This window comes from Dipodomys spectabilis, unplaced genomic scaffold (assembly GCF_019054845.1).
Source record: "Dipodomys spectabilis isolate Male_0828 unplaced genomic scaffold, ASM1905484v1 ptg000667l, whole genome shotgun sequence".
Taxonomy (NCBI): Eukaryota; Metazoa; Chordata; class Mammalia; order Rodentia; family Heteromyidae; genus Dipodomys; species Dipodomys spectabilis.
In genome coordinates this window covers 993,445-996,518 of record NW_024871344.1, presented here as the reverse complement: position 1 = coordinate 996,518, position 3,074 = coordinate 993,445, and the positions used below count along the sequence as shown (strand labels likewise).

At 32.3% G+C, this 3,074-nt stretch overlaps 1 pseudogene; it reads left to right on the top strand.

The window, feature by feature from the left end:
• Positions 1 to 1,691: 1,691 nt before the first annotated feature.
• Positions 1,692 to 1,791, top strand: LOC122101451 (annotated as a pseudogene).
• The last annotated feature ends 1,283 nt before the right edge of the window (positions 1,792 to 3,074 follow it).

Genomic DNA, 3,074 nt, shown 5'->3' with positions numbered 1-3,074 from the left:
GGACTGAAATCTTTGAGTAATCATTAGAAGAGGGGTATTAAAAATAATTTTGTGACATTTGTGATCTTGGTCACTCATATGGGCTGCTCATTTGTAAACTGAAAGTTTGAATTACTGTACTTTCTCTCAGATTTCGTGATCTCATCTTTCATTTTAAGTTGCATTGCATTACACAATTGCTTACCACTAATTCTGGTGTCATAAGGAATTGAGATGGATTTTCAATTACTTTCTGTTGGCATGTTTCATGAGCCTAGGTGAGAAATCTTCCCCTTGTTGTCAGATGAAGAGGATAACTAAGACCTGGGATCCTAGGACCCGTGGGTCCTGCAGAAGAATAATACCTTTTAGATATCGTATCAGCAAAATTTGGGTACAATCAGTAGAAATGCTTCAGAAATATAGAGAAAAACATTTTGCAACCAGTGAGTTAAAACAATAAACAGAGCAGCAGAGTAAAATCCCTTATACATTAGAGGAAAACAATTGTTTTTTTTTTTACAATGTGAATTCAGAAGACCAAGAATACTTAGAACATATCACAAGTTTATACCAAAGACATTGCATTGATACTTTTTATATTCTAATGTACATTCTAAACCTTATTATTTATATTCCAATCTATTTATTGTAATAAATATCTATTTATTTGTCAAATTATCAATTAATTCTAGTAAGTTCCACTGTGTGAAATAAAATATCAGCACGTATAAATATAAAATATATAACTATAAAATATAATAAAAAAGGCACATGTTTTGCAATGTTCTGTTGTGGTTACGGTATCAAAGGCAACTGTGTTTTAAAATATTATTCCATTATTTCTACCTCAGTGTTTGGTAGAGTTGGACCTAAAGCTTTACCATTTGGAGATTTACAGCCTAGAGACAAGAGGAAACACTGTGATTAAAACATTACCAATTTAAGGCCTATTATCGAGGAGAAACATATAGACTTCTCTTGTAACTATGAAAATATTTGATGAAAGAAAGGCAGTAGTGTAAATTCCTGCCTGGATGGATGGTAGACTGGCCAGGACATTTGGTAATCATGCATGTGAAATTTTTTTCACCTTCTTGGCTTTAGCTACTATTGAAATGTTAGGTATAAAAAACAATTATATTTTGATAAAATACCTTCTAGCCTAAATGATTCTGCCTTAACTGTTTATCTCTCTATGATCCCTTTTAACTAATATTAGTTTTGTTCCAATAAGAAAATCTATGCTGTCAGGGTAAGATATTCTGGTTGATCTGTTGCTACAGGGAAGAAGAGTAAAGGGTCAGGTAGACATTTGTACCAGTAAGACATCATTTAGGAATTTTTAAGCTGCAGAAGTTTAGAAGTAGCTCTTAAGCAAGGCTTACTTTGAATCCATTAACTCCACAAAGCTAACTCAGTTTATAAATAAGTTCTTGAAAAACAATCACCTTTGGACCTAGCTATAAAGGCTTCAAAGTATGATCAAATTTAAAATGAAAAAGACTTAAAATAGTCATTGACAAAAAAATTGCAAATGTGAGCAATCGACCAAACAATATAAGCTTTTCCCAATATACACAGAATTTTAGAGAAGTAAGATCAATAACATTTTTAGGAACAATAAGGTTTCCTAGTTAAAAACAGTCAACCAAGGATATATGCCTGTATAAAGATTGCATCAATAACTACTTAAATTTACAGGATACTACATGCTTCAGCAGGATGTTTACCCAAATTACTACAATATAGAGATTATCATGGCATTTGCAAAAGGATGATATGAAAATTTGTGAAATATTCCATATTTTTCATTCTTGAGATGCAAGAAATGAAAAACAGTTATTAAAAAATTGATTACAAAAATACAAGTCGTTATGTCGAAAAATGAACTTTACAACTTTGTGCGGGTGGAGGGGTAGCAGGGAGGATTGAGTGGGGGATCAGGGGAAGGATGGGAATGGATGGGGAGGGCAAATACAGGAGGAGGCTACAATGCTTGATGAGAAATGTACTCATTATCTTGCCCATGTAATTGTAACCCCTCTGTACAGTATTTTCACAATAAAAAATTTAAAAAGGCAAATGTAACAATATATGTAATTCATTGAACTGAAAGTTAGTTTGACATCAGTGCGTTAAATCCTCACCTTAGAATGGCCTTTATATAGCACAATCTTTACAAAACATTTGAAATTGGATAACATTGTCATTTTATCCCAAAGAAATAAAATACTATAAGGACCTAGGAAAAAAAGGAATCTTAAACTTTTTCTATATGGAATGCTATCTGAAATAACACATTTATTAACGAACCTATATATTATAAAACAATGTATAATTCAAAGTATTATATCTAGGAGAGAATTAAATAGATTATGGACATTATACAAACAAAATACAGAGTATTTTAAAATATACTTTTTTCATACAAGCACCAGAAATATTTTTAGTTTCTGTACTACTCATTTCAACAGATAAGTTAAAGTGATTTCTGATTTAAAAATCACAAACCCTGCAGAAATCATTAGAGATGTGTACAAACAACTCTTGAATACATTTTGACATCAAAGTCAGGCAATTCATTGAAGAATACTATGGAATCCATGAATTTTTAAAGTAAGATATTGCTGTTGCTTTGTATTGTGAAAATATTTTGTACAGACACAAAGATGGATTGGCATTTTTGAAATTTAAGAATCTTAACCAAACCATTATGAGTTAGGAGAACAATTTTTACAGCCTTCCACAATTTAAAAGAGGTAGTGATACATATTTATCCTTTTGGCAATATTAAATGCAGTTTCTTCCAAGTTGTTCTTCAGACCTGGTTTGATATAATGCTTCAATAGAAGGCGATCCAGCATATCTTTGCTATTTCTATTCCAAGCAGTAAGATGCAAGGGAGTCAAGAGGACTTTAGTTTGGGCATTGGTATCTGCCTCAATGTGAACTAAGAAAGCAGCCACTCTGGTATTATTCAACATATAAGTACTGTACAGGGTTGTCTAGCCATTCACAGTAATTGCATGAATATCTGCCTTGAGCCACCAACTCATGGACAATGTCTAAGTGCCCACTGGAGGCTTCCCGAT